A 17432-nucleotide genomic window follows, 5' to 3' on the forward strand; every position below is an offset into this window, starting at 1 on the left:
GGCTGTGGTTTTTCCAGTGGTCATGTATGGATGTGAGAGTTGGACTATGACGAAAGCTGAGTGCCGAAAAGTTGGTGCTTTTGAACTGTGGTGTTGGAGGAGACTTTTGAGAGTCCCTTGGACTGCAAGGAGATCCAACCAGTCCATCCTAAAGGAGATCAGTCCTGGGTGTTCATTGGAAGGACTGATGTTGAAACTGAAACTCCAATACTTTGGCCACCACATGTGAAGAGTTGACTCATTGGAAAAGACCCTGATGCTGGGAGGGATTGGGGGCAGGAGGAGAAGGGGACGACAGAGGATGAGATGGCTGGATGGCATCACTGACTCACTGAACTTGAGTTTTTGAGTAAATTCTGGGAGTTTGTGATGGACAGGGAGGCCTGGTATGCTGCGATTCATGGGGTCGCAAAAAGTCAGACACGACTGAGCGACTGAACTGAACTGAACTGAATGCATTACTCTAACCCTTATAACTTTCCTTACTTTGGAGTCTTCTCTATCTGATATTAATATAAGTACTCCCACTTTTTTTTGATTAGTGTTAGCATGTTATATCTTCCTCCATTTAATTAAAAAAAATTTTGTTGGAGTATAGTTGATTTACAATGTTGTGTTAGTGAATAGTTCCAGGTGTACAGCAAAGTGAATATGTTATGTGTATATCCACTCATTTTTAGATTCTTTTCCTATATAGGCCATTACAGAGTATTGAATAGAGTTCCCTGTTCTATACAGTAGTCCTTATTAAGTTTTCTGCTTTATATATAGTAGTGTATATATGTCAATCCCAGTCTTCTCCCCTAGTGTGTTAGTTGCTCACTAGTGCCTGACTCTTTGTGACCCCATGGACTGTAGTCCACCAGGCTCCTCTGTCCATGAGATTTTCCAGGCAAGGATGCTGGAGTGGGTTGCCATTTCATTCTCCAGGGTATCTTCCCAACCCAGGGATCGAACCTGGGTCTCCTGCACTGCAGGCAGATTATTTACCAACTGAGCTATAAGGGAAGCCATTGTAACCATGTTTATTTCCTATATCTATATTTCTGTTTTATAGATAAATTCATTTTTACTCTTTTTTAGATTCCACCTATAAGTGAAACCTTATTATATTTGTCTTTGACTTACTTCATTCAGTATGACAATCTCTAGGTCTATCCATGTTCTTGCAAATGGCATTACAGTATTTCGTTCTTTTTATGGCTGAGTAACATTCCATTGGAGAAGGCGATGGCAACCCACTCCAGTACTATTGTCTGGAAAATCCCATGGACGGAGGAGCCTGGTAGGCTGCAGTCCATGGAGTTGTGAACAGTCAGACACGACTGAGTGACTTCACTTTCACTTTTTACTTTCATTCATTGGAGAAGGAAATGGCAACCCACTCCAGTGTTCTTGCCTGGAGAATCCCAGGGACGGCGGGTGGGCTGCTGTCTATGGGGTTGCACAGAGTTGGACATGACTGAAGCGACTTAGCAGCAGCAGCAGCAACATTCCATTGTATATATGTATCATGTCTTCTTTATCCATTCCTCTGTTGATGGACATTTAGGTTGCTTCCATGTTCTGGCTATTGTAAATAGTGCTGCAGTGAACATTGGGGTGAGTGTATCTTTTCAAATTATGTTTTTCTCTGGATATATGCCCAGGAGTGGGGTTGCTGGATCATATGGTACTTCTATTGTTTTGTTTTTTTTTAAGGAAACTCCATACTGTTCTCCCTAGTGGCTGTACCCAGTAACAGTGTAGGACGGTGTAGTTCCTTTTCTCCACACCCTCTCCAGCATTTATTTGTGGATTTTATGATGTTGACCATTCTGACTAGTGGAAGTGATAACTGCATTGTAATTTTGATTTGCATTTCTCTAATACTTAGTTATATTGAGCATCTTTTCATGTGGTTTTTAACCATCCATATGTCTTCTTTGGAGAAATGTCTCTTTAGATCTTCTAACTTTGATTGAGTTGTTTGTTTTTAATATTGAGCGGCATTAGCCATTTGTGCATTTTGAAGATTAATCCCTTGTTGGTTGCTTCATTTGCAGATATTCTCTACTACTCTGAGAGTTGTCTTTTTGTTTTGTTTATGCTTCCCTTTGCTATGCAGAAACTTTTAAGTTTAATTATATCTATTTTGTTTATTTTTGTTTTATTTTTGTTACTCTAGGAGGTGGATTAGAAAAGATCTTGCTGTAATTTATATTAGAGAATGTTCTGCCTATGTTTTCTTTTAAGAGTTTTATAGTTTTTGACCTTACATTTAGGTCTTTAATCCATTTTGAGTTTATTTTTGTGTATGGTGTTAGGGAGTTTTCTTTTTTAATTTCATATATATATATATATATATTTATGACTGTACTGGGTCTTCATTCCTGCACAGGGTTTCCTCTAGTTGCAGTAAGTGGGGGCTACTCTGTAGTTGTGGTGTGTGGATTTCTCCTTATGGAGGCTTCTTTTGCTGCTGAGCATGGGCCCTAGGGTGCATGGGCTTCAGTAGTTGGTTCCTGGGCTCTAGAGCATAGGCTCAACAGTTGTGACCCATGGGCTTAGTTGCTCCACAGCATGTAGGATCTTCTCGAACCAGGGTTTGAACCCATGTCTCCTTCATTGGCAGTCAAGGTTTTTATCACTGATCTACCAGGGAAGCCCCTAGAGAGTGTTCTAATTTCATTCTTTTACATGTAACTGTCCAGTTTTCCGAGCACCACTTATTGAAGAGACTGTCTTTTCTCCATTGTATATTCTTGCCTCCTTTATCATAGATCAGGTCCATGGGTTTATCTCTGAACTTTCTCTCTTGTTCCATTGATTTGTATTTCTGATTTTGTGCCAGTTCCATATTGTTTTTATTACTATAGCTTTTTGTTGCAGTATAGTCTTAAGTCAGGGAGCCTGATTCCTCTAGCTCTGTTTCTCTTTCTCAAGATTGCTTTGGCTATTTATGGTCTTTTGTGTTTCCATATAAATAGTAAAAAAAAAATTGTAATTCTGTGAAAAATGCCATTGGTAATTTGAAAGAGGTTACATTGAATCTATAGATTGCTTTGGGTAGTATAGTCATTTTCACAATATTGATTCTTCTAATCCAAGAATATGGTATATCTCTCCTTCTGTTTGTGTCATCTTTAATTACTTTCATCAGTATTTTATAGTTTTCTATTTTTCTTTTTTTGCTATTGAATAGAAATCATTTGTTCGTTTATTGGGTACCTGTTATGTATCAGGGACCAGGTCGAGTACTGATTACACAGAAATGATTCAGAAGAACATTGCTTACAATCTAGTGAGGTCTATAGGTAAGAATTTCAATAAGATCTGGGACAGTCAATGTTAGAAATGTTTCCCCAAGAAAAGAATTAAGATCTGAGCTTTGCATATTAGTACTGGTTCTACTGATGATAGGACTTAAGCAAATTTCTGGGCTTAATTTCCTCATTTTATATTTCAGCCTACAACATAAAAGATGTTTGCTGTACCCAAGGATTCAGTTCCTACTTACATAGAATCATTATTCAACACTCAAATGATTGATGATCACCTTCCAAAAAAAAAATGCACTTAAATGGTGAAACTTGTTTGCACATGTTATAATCACACACATCCCAGCATCTTGACATCACAGCTCTCTTTTTAAATTTTTCTGCCGATCTTCTTTTTTTCCTGTTAAATTTTCAAGTGCAGTTTTAACTGTAATTGCAATCAAATTATACACATAAGGATGTTTTAGGACCATGGATGTTGAGAATTAGACATTAATCATAACACTCAATTAAGAACACTCTTATTACTGTTTCTTGCCCCAATATTTTGCATCCTTGTGTTCTTCTTTGTGAATTCAGTACAACATAAGCATTTTGATGTTGCCACTTAGTCTTAATAAATATTATTAGTATCATCAATTAGGTATTGCTATTGAATATATGAGTTGTCAGGCTTTATGACTTTCAAGTGCTTTACACTCTGACTTATTCTCAACTATGTAAGTTTTCCCAGAAGCAAAGCAACTGGGAAGTTGGCAGAATCCAAGGGCTGAGGACTTTTCTTGACTTCAGCCATGAAAAGAACGTGTCAGAGAAGTAATGCTCTGATAATCATGCTGGCTGACTCCATCAACCTCTTAACCACTTGTGATGCCATGTCTATGTATTTGGTTGCAAGAATGATATTGCAGCTATCATGTTAGAATTATCATTCTTTTAAAAAATTAATAGACCAGATGTAGAGAACATTCATATGGATACCAAAGGAGGAAGAGGGGTAGAACTGGATTGGGAGATTGGGATTGACATGTTGTTTAGTTGCTTAGTCATGGCCAACTCTTTTGCAACCCCATGGACTGTAGCCCACCAGACTCCTCTGTCCATGGCATTTTCCAGGAAAGAATACTGGTGTGGGTTGCCATTTCCATCTCCAGGGAATCTTCCCCACCCAGGGATTGAACCTGCGCCTCCTGCATTGGCAGGCAGATTATCACTGAGCCACCTGAGAAACCTAAATATATATTCTACTATGTATAAAATACATAACTAATGAGAACAGACTGTATAGGACAGTAAACTCTACTCAATGCTCTGTGGTCACCTACCTGGGAAGGAAATCCAAAAAAGGAGGGGGTATATGTATACATACAGCTGATTTACTTTACTATGCAGCAGACACTAACACAATATTATAAAGCAATAATACTAAATTTTTTTTTGTTAAATACACTTTAAACTACTGGAAATATCTTGAAAAATTAATATTTTTCTCCAATAAATAATTTTACAGGAAAAAAATACCTTATAGTTTTCTGAGTACAGGTCATTTTCCTCCTTAGGTAGGTTTATTCCTAGGTATTTTATATTTTTGATGTGATGGTACATAGGATTATTTCCTTGATTTCTCTTTCTTATCTTTTGTTTCTAGTATATAGGAATGCAAGAGATTTCTGCATATTAATTTTGTATTTTGCAACTTTACTAAATGCATTGATAAGTTCTAATAGTTTTCTGGTAGCATTTTTAGGATTTTTTTGTGTATAGTATCATGTCATCTGCAAACAGTAACAATTTTACTTCTTCCTTTCCAATTTGGATTGCTTTTATTTCTTTTTCTTCTCTAATTGTTGTGGCTAGGACTTTCAAAACTGTGTTGAATAACAGTGGCAAGAGTAGTCATCCTTGTGTTGTTCCTGATGTCAGAGGAAATACTTTCAGCTTTTCATCACTGAGAATGATGTTTGCAGTAGGTTTGTCACATATGGCTTTTATTATTATAAGGTAGCCCCCTCCTTTTTTTGGATTTCCTCTATGTCTACCTGATGGAGGGTTTTAATCATAAATAGGTATTGAATTTTGTCATAAGCTTTTTCTGCTTCTATTGAAATGATCATATGGTCTTTATTCTTCAGTTTGTTAATGTGATGTACATATTGATTGATTTGCAGACATTGAAAAATCTTTGTATCCTTGGGATAAATTACACCTGATCATTGTATGCAATGTTTTTAACATTTTGTTGAATTTGGTTTTCTAGTATTTTGTTGAGGACTTGTGTGTCTACATGATATGTTCATCAGTGGCCTGTAATTTCCTTTTTTTGTGATATCTTTGTTTGATTCTGGTATCAGAGTGATAATGGGCTTATAGAATGGTCTTGGGAGTCTTCCTTCCTCTGCAGTTTTTTGGAAGAGTTTCAGAAGGGTAAGTATTAATGCTTCTCTAAATGTTTTATAGAGTTTGCCTGTAAAGCCATCTGGTCCTGAACTTCTGTTGGTTGGAAGATTTTTACTCAGAGTTTCAATTTCAGTATTTGTTACTGGTCTGTTCATGTTTTCTACTTCTTCCTGGTTCAGTCTTGAGAGGTTGTACATTTCTAAGAATTTGTCATTTCTTCTAGGTTATCCATTTTATTGGTGTACAGTTTCTCATAGTAGTCTCTTATGACATATGGTTGCTTATAGTAGTCTCTTATGACATATAGTTTCTTACAGAGTCTCTTATGATCCTTTGTATTTCTTTGGTGTCTGTTGCAACTCCTCCTTTTTCATTTCTAATTTTATTGATTTGGGTCTTTTCCTTTTTTTTTGATGTGTCTAGCTAAAGGTTTACCAGTTTTGTTGATCTTCTCAAAGAACCAGTTTTTCATTTCATTGATCTTTGCTATTGTGTTCTTTGTATTTCATTTATTTTTGCTCTAAGTTTTATGATTTCTTTCCCTCTACTAACTTTGGGTTTTGTTTGTTCTTCTTTTTTCTGGTTGCTGTAGGTATAAGGGTAGGTTGCTTATATGAAATTTTTGTTATCTCTTAAGATTGTTCTGCTATGTTCTTCCCTCTTAGAACTGTTTTTGCTGTGTCCTGTAGATTTTGGATCATCATGTTTTCATTGTCATTTGTCTTTGGGCTAGGACTTTCCGTGGCTAGGACTTTCAAAACTATGTTGAATAATAGTAACAAGAGTGGACATCCTTGTCTTGTTCCTGTATCTGATGTCTCTAGGTATTTTTTAAATTTCCTCTTTGATTTCCTCTGTGATCCACTGATTATTTAGTGACATATTGCTTAGCCTCCATTTGCTTGTGGGTTTTTTTCCTGAAATTGATTTCTAATCTTACAGCATTGGAAAATATGCTTGATATGATTTCAGTTTTCTTAAATTTACCGAGGCTTGATTTATGGCCCAAGATGGGATCTATCCTGGAGAATGTTCTGTGTGCACTTGAGAAGAAAGTGTGTTTTGCCACTTTTGATTGGAATGTCCTATAAATATCAGTTAATTCTGTTTGGTCTAATGTGTCACTTAAGGGTTATGTTTCCTTATTAATTTTCTATCTGGATGATCTATCCATTGGCATAAATGGGTTGTTTACATCCTCCACTATTATTGTTTTACTGTTGAATATCCCTTTTATGGCTGTCATCATTTGCCTTATATACTGAGATGCTCCTATGTTGGGTGCATATATATTTATGATTGTTATGTCTTCTTCCTGTATTGGTCCCTTGATCGTTATGTAGTGGCCTTGTCTGTCTCTTATAACAGTCTTTATCTTAAAGTGTATTTTGTCTGATATGAGTATTGCTACTCCAGCTTTCCTTTGATTTCCATTTACATGGAATATATTTTTCTATCCGCTCACGTTCAGTCTGTATGTGTCCCTAGGTCTGAAGTGATTCTCTTATAGACAGCATATATTCTGGTCTTGTTTGGTATTCATTCAGCTAGCCTCTGTCTTTTTGTTGCAGCATGTAATCCATTTACATTTAAGATTATTATCCAGATATAGGTTCCTATTGTCATTTTTTTAATTGTTTTGGGTTTGTTTGTGTAGGCCTTTTTTCTTCCCTTTATCTTTTGCTATCTTCTCTGTTTCCTGCCTAGAGAAGTTCCTTTAGCATTTGTTAGAAAGCTGGTTTGGTGGTGCTGAATTGTCTTAGCTTTTGCTTGTCTGTAAAAATTTTGATTTCTCCATTAAATCTGAATGAGAGCCTTTCTGGGTAGAGTATTCTTGGTTGTAGGTTTTTCCCCATTAATTACTTTAAATTTATACCAGTCCCTTTTGACCTTCAGGGTTTTTCCTGAAAAAATCAGCTGGTAACCTTATAGGGATTCCCTTGTATATTATTTGTTGCTTTTCTTCTTGCTGCTTTTAATATTTTTCGTACCTAATTTTGTTAGTTTGATTTATTTCCTTCATGGATCACAGCCTTGTTGTGGCAAAGGGGCTTGCATAACTCAATGAAGCTATGAGCCATCTGTGCAAGGCCACCCAAGATGGGTGGGTCATAGTGAAGAGTTCTGATAGAACGTGGTCCACTGGAGGAAGTAATGGCAAACCACTTCAGTATACTTACTGTGAGAATCCCATTAACAGTATGGAAAGGCAAAAATATATGAAATTGGAAGATGAGGCCCCCCAGGCTGGAAGGTATCTAATATGCTACTGGGAAAGGGCAGAGAGCAATTAAAAATAGCTCATGAAAGAGGCTGGGCCAAAGCAGAAATGACCCTCAGTTATGGATGTGTCTGGGTGAAAGTAAAGTCTGATGCTATAAAAAAGAATATTACATAGGAATCTGGAATGTTAAGTCCATGAATCAAGGTAAACTGGACGTGGTCAAGGAGGAGATGGCAAGAGTGAACATCAACATCTTAGGAATCAGTGAACTAAAATGGATGGGAATGGGTGAATTTAATTCATACGACCATTATATATAATTCATACAACCCTACTACTGTGGCAAGAATAGCTGAGAAGAAATGGAGTAGCCCTGATAGTCAACAAAAGAGTCCGAAATGCAGTACTTGGGTGCAGTCTCAAAAATGACAGGATGATCTCAGTTCGTTTCCAAGGAAAACCATTCAACATCACAAGTCTATGCCTGCAAGACCTCCTAGAACTAACACCAAAACAAGATGTCATTTTCATCATAGGAAATTGGAATGCAAAAGTAGGAAGTCAAGAGATACCTGGAGTAACAGGCAAGTTTGGCCCTGGAGTACAAAGTGAAGCAACGCAAAGGCTAACAGAGTTTAGTCAAGAGAACACACTGGTCATAGCAAACACCCTTTTCAAACAACATGAGAGATGCCTCTATAGATGGACATCACCAAATGATCAATACCAAAATCAGATAGATTATATTCTTTGCAGCCGAAGATGGAGAAGCTCTAAACAGTCAGCAAAAGCAAGACTGGGAGCTGACTGTAGCTCAGCTCATCAGCTCCTATTGCAAAATTCAGGCTTAAATTGAAGAAAGCAGGAAAAACCACTAGGCCATTTAGATATGACCTAAGTCAAATCCATTATCATTATACAGTAGAGGTGATGAATAGATTATAGGGATTAGATCTGGTAGACAGAGTTCCTGAAGAACTCTGGACAGAGGTTTGTAACATTGTGCAGGAGGCGGTGACCAAAACCATCCCAGAGTAAAAGAAATGCAAGAAGGCACAGTGGTTGTCTGAGGAGGCTTCACAAATAGCTGAGGAAAGGAGAGAAGTGAAGCAGAGGAGAAAGGGAAAGATACATCCAACTGAATGTAGAGTTCCAGAGAATTGCAAGGAGAGATAAGGTCTTCTTAAATGAACAATACAAAGAAGTAGAAGAAATCAATAGAATGGGAAAGACTAGAGATCTCTTCAAAAACATTGGAGGTATCAAGGGAACATTTCATGCAAGGATTGGCATGGTAAAGGTCAGAAATGTTAAGGACCTATCAAATGCAGAAGATATTATGAAGAGGTGGCAAGAATTCACAGAACTATACAAAAAAGTTTTAATGACCAGAATAACCACAGTGGTGTGGTTACTCACCTAGAGCCAGACATCCTGGAGTATGAAGTCAGGTGGGCCTTAGGAAACATTGCAAACAAAGCTAGTGGAAGTGATGGAATTCCAGCTGAACTATTTCAAATCCTAAAAGACGATGCTGTTGAAGTGCTGCACTCAATATGTCAGCAAATTTGGAAAACTCAGCAGTGGCCACAGGACTGGAAAATGTCAGTTTTCATTTCAGTCTCAAAGGAAGGCAATGCCAAAGAATGTTCAAACTACCAGAGAATTGCACTCTTTTCAAATACTAGTAAGGTTATGCTCAAAATCCTTCAAGCTAGGCTTTAACAGTATGTGAACCAAGAACTTCCAGATGTACAGTCTGGGTTTAGAAAAGTGTCAGAGGAACCAGAAATCAAATTGCCCACATTCATTGGATCATAGAGAAAGCAAGGGAATTCCAGAAAAACATCTACTTCTGCTTCATTGACTACATGTTTATCACAACAAACTGTGGAAAATTCTTAAAGAGAGGAGTACCAGACCACCTTACCTGTCTCCTGAGAAACCTCTATGGGGGTCAAGAAGCAACAGTTAAAACCTTACATGGAACAACTGACTGGTTCAAAATTGAGAAGGGAGTACTGCAAGGCTGTATATTGTCAACCTGCTTATTTAACTTATATGCAGAGTATATCATGTGAAATGCCAGCCTAAAATAAATAAATAAATAAATAAATGTTTTAAAATAATTTTTTCTCTGTGAGGGTTAAAAGGATCTTTTCCTTATCCTTGGTGTCTTGAAATTTCATTATCATGTATTAATATTTTGGTATACGTTTTCATTCATGCATTGTGGTAGAACATAGTGGATTTCTTTTAACCTGGAAACATTAACACTTAGGTTTGGGGAATTTTTTCATATTATTTCTTCAATAATCTCCTCCTCTCTGCATTTTTCTCCTTTTTCTGGAACATCTATTATTTGCACAGGGGACTTCCTATACCAGCCCTCTCAATTTCTTATCTTTAAAATAATGTCTTTATCCTTTTGTTCTACTCTCTGGGAGATGCCCTCAGTTTTATCTTCCACATCTTTTGACAATTTTGTATTAATGTTGTGGCTAAGAATCCACCTGCCAATGCAAGGGACACAGCTTCAATTCCTGGTATGGGAAGATCCCACATGCCAGGGAGTAACTAAGCCCTTGAGCCACAACTACTGAGCCTACTCTCTAGTGCTTGAGAGTTGGAACTATTGAACCCTGCGTGCCCTAAAGTCTGTGCTCCACAACAAGAGAAGTCACCACAATGAGAAGCCTGTGCACCACAACTGGAGAGAGTATGTGTAGTTTAAAGAAAAAATTAGATGGATACCCTTGTGCTTACCCACTATGCAGACAATGAAATAGAACATTACAAATACTGTCTCCCCAAAACCCAAGGAATCTCACTATGATTCCATTAATCCTGTTGCATAAGTAGTGACTGTCCTGAGATTTGTGCCATTCATACCTCTAAATTCTTTTTCTTTTTATAACTGACATCTTTATTAAATATTTCATTCCATGAGCATCATATATTTCCTAATTTAAGTGTTACTCAATATTTTTCAATAAGGTTTTATTATTTTAACCAGAATAACCTTGTATTTTTGTTGTTGTTGTTAAATATATTCCTAGGTATATTATTTGATGCTATGGCAAATTATGTCTTTTTATCATTATATTTTAAATATAAATATATATATATAAATACAAATGATTTGTATATATTTGTGTATATGCAGAACCCTGCTGAATCTTGTTAATGCTAACATATGTGTGAATTCTTTTAGATTTTCTATGTAGACAATCATTTCATCTTTGAATAATAACAGTTTTCTTTCTTCCATGAGAATTGTCTTATTGTCTTGGATAAGACCCTTATTGTCTTGGATTAGACTTCTAGTACAACATATTTCTTATTTAAGATCTAAAAGGAAATTGTTTAAAAAGTTTCATTGTTAAGCTTAAAGCTTGTGCAAACTTATTTTATAAACAACTTGTATTAAGCAGGATAACCTGTAGTAAGAAATAACTAAGAAAAATTTTAAAACAGCTAAAACAACAAAGTTTCATTTCTTGCTCATGCTATACATACCTCCATTGAGTTGACTTAGGGCCCTGCTCATAGAGCAGCCCCATCTTGAATATTTCTAGAAATTATGCCAGTGAGAAAGAAAGCTCTGAAACATCTTACGCTGGCAATTAAATGTTCTGGCTTGGAAGTGACATTCATTACCTCTGCTCAAAACTCAATGGCCAGAAATACTCACATGACCTTACTGAATCAGAAGAGGGCCGAGGTACATCTCCAGAAAAACAAAAACTCTTTGAGAAACAATACTCAGGACCATCACTATCCTTTACTAGGTTGAGAACTTACCTCTATTTCAAGTTTTCCATGACTTCTGTTAGCCTAATGTCATTTCCTTGTAAACTATATGTATGCAGGAAAGGGTTAAAAATATCAGGCCTGCACATTTCTAAGGTCCTCAGGCTTATCCTGGGATGATGCTCCTGGGAGATGACCTCTGAGGCCTTGGAGTATCAGTGGATACTTGTATAACAGTATTTTTGTATGTCCTGAGCCAGGCCAGATAGTTTATGCTAACAAGTGATTTATGGTAAACACCTGCTTTTGTTGCCTGAGGCTTTGGGCCACCTTGTATCAGTTTGACCTCTGGGGGACTGGGGTCTGAGTAGCTGAGGTCAGTCCTGCAGGCACTGCTTGCTTATGTGACTGACTCTAAATAGAAACCCTGATGCCAAGGCTCACTGAACTTCCCTGGTTGGCAGTACTTTGCACTCGGGAGAAATAAATGTTCTCCATTTGACTTCAGCAAGGAGTGGACGACTGGAAGCTTATCCTCCTGAATTCAAATCTGTATGCCTTTTCTTCTGGACTCCACCTTATGTGCCTTTTCCTTTTGCTGATTATATCTTGTTTTAACTTTTTAAAAGTAATTGTTTTAATTGAATTAGAGTTGACTTAAAACATACTGTTTTCAGTTACATAGATAGTGACTCAGTATTTTTGTAGGTTATATTCTACTTTAAGTAAAGTGAATGTGCTGACCACTGCACCTCAGAAACAATATTCTACTATAAGTTATTATAAAATAATGGCTCTCAATCCTGTGCTACATAATGTATTCTCGCTGCTAATCTACTTACTACATGGTAGTTTTCATCTGTTAATCCAGTCCCCCTAATTTGTCCTTCTTCTCTACCATTTTCACTTTGATGACCACAAGTTTGCTTTCTGTATCTGTGAACCTGTTTCTGTTTTACATTTATATATCAGTTTGTATTATTATTTTTTAGATTCCATTTATCACTGATATCATAGAGTACTTGTCTTTGTCTAACTTAACTTCACGAAGCATAATATTCTCTAGGTCTATCCACGTTGCTGCAAATGACTGAATTTCATGCTTTTTTTATGGCTAATGCTCCTTTGTATATATGTATTGCATCTTCTTTTTCCAGTTGTCTGTTGATGGGCCCTTGAGTTGTTTACATGTCTTGGATATTGCGAATAGTGCTGCTGTGAACACAGGGGTGCATGTATCTGTAGGTATTCCCAGGAATGGAATTACTGGATCAAATGGTTGTTCAATTTTTAGTTTTTTGAGGAATCTCCATACTGGTTTCCATAGTGGCTGCACTAATTTACATTCCCACCAACAGTATACAAGATTTCCTTTTTCTCTACATCCTCTCCAACATTTGCTTTTTGTAGACTTTTTGATGATAGCCAATCTGAAAAATGTGAGGTAATGTCTCATTGTTGTTTCAATCTGCATTTCTCTGATAGATAGCCAGGATGAGCATCTTTTCATGTGCTTGTTAGCCATCTGTTTATCTTCTTTGGAAAAATGTCTAGTTAGGTCTTCTAAGCCATTTTTTTTATTGGGTTTTTTTGTTTTTATTGATACTGAGTTATATGAGCTGTTTATATATTTTGGATATTAACTCCTTGTTGGCCATATCATTTGAGAAAACTCTCCCATTCTACAGGTTGTCTTTTCATTTTGTTTATGGTTTCCTTTACTATGCAAAAGCTTTTAAATTAGGTCCTGTTAATTTCTTTTTGCTTCTACTTCTTCTGCCTTAGGAGACAGATTAAAGAAATATTGCTACTATTTATGTGAAAAAATGTTTTACCTTTGTTTTCTTCTAGGAGTTTTATAGTTTCTGGTCTTTGATTTAGATCTTTAATCCATTTTGAGTTTATTTTGTAAATGATGTTAGAAAATGTTCTAATCTCATTCATTTACATGTAGCTTTCCATTTTCCCTCAGAACCACTAGTTGAAGAGATTGTCTTTTCTCCACTGTATATTCTTGTGCCTTTGTCATAGATTAATTGTTCATTGGTGTGTAGGTTTATTTCTGGGCTTTTTATTCTGTTGCATTGATCTGTGTGTGTGTTTTTGTACCAGTACTCTGCCGTTTGATTGCTATAGCTGTGTAGTATAGTCTGAAGTCTGGAAGGGTTATACCAGCATGTTTGTTCTTTTATCTCAAGATTATTTTGTCAACTTGGGATCTTTTGTGGTTCCATATGATTTTTACAATTACTTGTTCTAGCTATGTGAAAAATATTGTCAATTTTGATAGGAATTGCATTAAATCTATAGATTGCTTTGGGTAATATGGCCATTTAAAAAATATTAATTCTTTCATACCAAGAACATGGGGCATCTTCCCATTTCTTTGTGTAATCTTCAGTTTCTTTCAACAGTGTTTTATAGTTTTTAGAGTATAGATCTTTTAGCTCCTTGGTTAATTTTGTTCCTTGTATTTTATTCTCTTTGATGCAATTTTAAACAGGATTTTTTTCCTGTTATTTCCATTATTTTTGTATAGAAATAAAAAATCTGTTCTATAAAAAACAGATTTCTGTGTTTTAATCTCACATAATGCAACTTTACTAAATTCATTTATTATTGCTAATAATGTTTGAGTGGGGGGCTTTAGTATTTTCTCTATGAAGTATCAAGGTGGACATGGCAACCTGCTCCAGTATCCTTGCCTGGAGAATCCCATGAATAGAAGAGCTGGGCGGGCTACAGTCCATAGGGTTTCAGAGATATCATATTACCTTTTCTCTTCTAATTTGGATATCATTTATTTGTTTTTTTTACATTATTACTGTAGCTAGGCCTTCCATTACTGTTAAATAGAATTGGTGTGAGTGGGCATCTTTGTCTGGTTTCTCACTTTAGAGGAAAGACTTTCAGCTTTTTACCATTGAATATGATATTGAATGGGCTTGTTGTAAATGACTTTTATTAAGTTGAGAGTTTTTTATGAGAGTTTTTATCATGAATGGATGTTGATTTTTGCCAAATGTTTTTTCTGCATCTGTTTAGATGATAACATGATTTTTATCCTTCCTTTGGTCACTGTGCTGTATCACACTGATTGATTCATGAATGATGAACTGTCTTTGTGACCCTAGACTAAAATCCAAATCCTAGACTAAATTGATCATGGTATATGAGTCTTTTTATATATTGTTGGATTTGGTTTGCTAAAATTTTGTTGAGGATTTTTGCTTCTGTATTCATCAAGGATACTGATCTGTAATTTTCTTTTTTTGAAGTGTCTGTCTAGTTTTGGTGTCAGGGCAATTGGGGGCCTTATAATAGAATGAACTTGGGAGTATTTTTTCCTCTTCAATTGTTTTGAATACTTTGAGAAAGATAACTATTAGCTCTTTGTATGTTTGGTAAAGTTCCCTTGTGGAGCTGTCTGGTCCTAATTTTTGTTTGATGGGAGTTTTTTAAATAAAAGGTTCTATTTCACTTCTAATGATTTGGTTTGTTTAAATTATTTGTTTCTTAGTCTTGGCAGGTTGTTTGCTTCTGTAAATTTGTCAGTTTCTTCCAGGTTGTCCAGTTTGTGGGCATACTGACTGTTCATTCAGTTCAGTTCAGTCGCTCAGTTGTGTCTGACTCTTTGCAACCCCATGGGTACAGCATGCCAGGCCTCCCTGTCCATCACCAACTCCCCGGAGCTTATTCAAACTCATGTCCATTGAGTCGGTGAGGCCATCAAACCACCTCATCCTCTGTTGTCCCCTTCTCCTCCCACCTTCAATCTTTCCCAGCATCAGGATCTTTTCAGATGAGTCAGTTCTTTGCATCAGGTGGCCAAAGTATTGGAGTTTCAGTTTCAGCATCAGTCCTTCCAATGAATGTTCAGGACTGATTTCTTTTAGGATGGACTGGTTTGATCTCCTTGCAGTCCAAGGGACCCTCAAGAGTCTTCTCCAACACCACAGTTCAAAAGCATCAATTCTTTGGCACTCAGCTTTCTTATATTCCAATTCTCACATCCATACATGACTACTGGAAAAAACATAGCCTTGACTAGACAGACCTTTGTTGGCAAACTAATGTCTCAGCTTTTTAAAATGCTGTCTAGGTTGGTCATAACTTTCCTTCCAAGGAGCAAACGTCTTTTAATTTCAAGGCTGCAGTCACCATCTGCAGTGATTTTGGAGCCCCCCAAAATAAAGTCTGTCGCTGTTTCCATTGCTTCTCCTGTTCATAGTATTGTTTTTTTCTTTTTATGTCTCTGTGGTATGTTATTATTTCTACTCTTTCATTACTTGTTTTAAGGCAGAGGCCTCTTTTCTTCTTGATGAACTCAGCTAAAATGTTTATCAATTTTATCTTTTTTTTTAAAAAACAACTCTTGGTTTTATTGATCTTTTTTATCTCCATTTTTATTTATTTCATCTCATCTTTATTATTTACTTTCTTCAGCAGTCTTTGGGCTTTGCCTTTTCTTCTTTTTTAAATCTTTTTTTTTCTTTTACATTTAAAAATCTTCAAATAAAGAGTGAAAAAAAATTTAAATTATTTATTTATTTATGGTTGTGTTGGGTCTTCGTTGCTGTACGTGAGTTTTCTTTACTTTCAGTGAGTGGGGGCTAGCCTCTAGTTGTGGTTGTGTAGACTTCTCATTGCAAAGGCTTCTCTTGTTGTGGAGCGCTAGCTCTAGGATAAGTGGGCTTCAGTAGTTGTGGCTCATGGGCTCTAGAGTGTGGGCTCAGTAGTTGTGGCACACATGCTTAGCTGCCCTGCAGTATGTGGAATCTTCCCTGACCAGGGATTAAACTGTATCCCCTTCATTGGCAGGAGGGTTCTTTACCAGTGGACCACCAAGGAAGTCCTTCAGTTCTTTCAAGTGGGAGATTAGATTGTTTGTTTGAGATTTTTCTTATTTCTTGAGGAAGGCCTTTATTGCTATAAATTTCCCACATACAGAAGTTTTTGTTGCATCTAATTGGTTTTGGGAAATTTTGTTTCCATTTCATTTGTCTTGAGATATTTTTTTGGTCTTCTCTTTGATTTCATCATTGACTCACTGGTTTAGTAACATGCTGTTTAGTGTCCACACATTTGTTCTTTCCCCATTTTTCTTTCTATAGTTGATTTCTATTTATTTACCACTGTGATTGGAAAAAAAATGCATGATATAATTTCTGTCCCTTTAAATTTTTTGAGGCTTCTTTAGTGGCCTGGTACATGATTTATCTTGGAGCACTTGCTATGTGCACTTAAAAAGAATGTGTATTCTGCTGTTTTGGGATTTAATATCCTATAAATGTCTATTAAGTACACCTGGTCCATTAGGCCATTTAAGACCACTGTTTCTTTATTGATTTTCTGTAAGGATGATCTGTCCATTGATGTCAATGGGATGTTAAAAGTCCTCTTGTATTAATATTACTGTGTTATTGCCAGTTTTTCCCTTTATGCCTGTTAGTATCTGCTTTATATATTTAGGTGCTCCTATATGGGTTTGTATGTGTTAATGAGTATAATATCATCTTCTTGTATTGTTTCCTTTATACATGATAATCTTTTTTTTTTTTGGTATAGCTTTTGTTTTAAAATCTTTCATCTGATATGAGTATTACTACCCCTACATTCTTGCTCTTTGCATGAAATATTTTTTCTATCCCCTTACTTTCAGTCTGTGTGTGTCTTTAACACTGAAGTGAGCCTCAGGTAGGCAGCATATTGAACAGACTTTATTATTCCAATCATCCACCCTGTGTCTTTTGGTTGGCACATTTATTTCATTGACACATGAAGTAATTATTGTAGGT

General features: G+C 36.3%; 1 protein-coding gene across 3 annotated transcripts in view; it reads left to right on the forward strand.

The window, feature by feature from the left end:
- The window catches only part of MEIKIN (meiotic kinetochore factor), a 118611-nt gene that overhangs the window by 87215 nt on the left and 13964 nt on the right, over positions 1-17432 (forward strand). The gene's annotated exons all lie outside the window — the stretch shown is intronic.

This window comes from Odocoileus virginianus, chromosome 3 (genome assembly GCF_023699985.2).
Source record: "Odocoileus virginianus isolate 20LAN1187 ecotype Illinois chromosome 3, Ovbor_1.2, whole genome shotgun sequence".
Lineage (NCBI taxonomy): Eukaryota > Metazoa > Chordata > Mammalia > Artiodactyla > Cervidae > Odocoileus > Odocoileus virginianus.